Raw genomic sequence first — 962 nt, 5'->3', positions numbered from 1 at the left:
ACACGTTTGTGGGCATATTGCAAGCATAAGGTCAGGTTCTTATTTTTATTCAGACCTTAAGAGAATCCTTAATGTGTTTTGACACAAGAAACAGACGAGAAAAGAGATGGTGTGGTTGTAGAGGTAGAACTGGAGTGCTTAATGCACTGTAAAATGTTCCCAGCTCACATGCCAGGTAGATGTAGCAGACAAGAGCTCTGCACAGGTTCCTGCATGAGAAGTGTAACTTAGTAAGGCTAGGTAGCCCTGACTGGCTGTATTGCCTTTGGTATTTCCAATGTCTCTACAGTACCCTAAAACCATAACTTTCCTTTATTTTCTGTGGAGTTAACTGATTGGGATTGAAAACAATAACGTGAAGTAGTGCTGAAACTGCACAAGTGTTTTATCTGCATTTGGGTGGGTTGTGTTAGCAATAGACAATTTGTGGTAATTAATGTGATGGCTTTTAACTTGACAAACCAACCAACAGCACTTACGTTGATGTGGTTGTTAGGACTATCTAAAAAAAAAAATAAAGTGCAACACTTACAATCACTCTAAACCAAAATAGTTCTTTGTGCATTGCCTCAGTGATGCAGCAAGCATGTCTCAAGTCCTAAAGTTAACAGTTCTGTGCCCTGTTTCTTGTGTAAGGGTAGTATGGTCAAGGTAAAATCCCCTCCTTGTGTGAGGTAGTAAGGTCAAGTTAAGGTCCCCTCCTTGCTTGCTGGGGATCAGTATTTTGCAGGGCTAGGGCAGCCTACCTAAGATACATATAAGCTTTTCTAGGCCCTGAGCCAGTTAATTCCAGGTGTACAGGTGAGTGAGTGAGAACTAAAGTAAATGCATCACTGCTTGTGACTCTGGTCATATTTCTCCTCTGCACACTGTAGAAAAGGACAGTGTGGCTGAACATCCCCCTGAGCCACGTGGCTTTTTGTCTGAAACATGGACCTCTGGGCATCCATGCTATTGCTTTC

This window comes from Acanthisitta chloris, unplaced genomic scaffold, assembly GCF_000695815.1.
Source record: "Acanthisitta chloris isolate BGI_N310 unplaced genomic scaffold, ASM69581v1 scaffold30099, whole genome shotgun sequence".
NCBI lineage: Eukaryota > Metazoa > Chordata > Aves > Passeriformes > Acanthisittidae > Acanthisitta > Acanthisitta chloris.
This window is presented reverse-complemented; position numbering follows the sequence as displayed.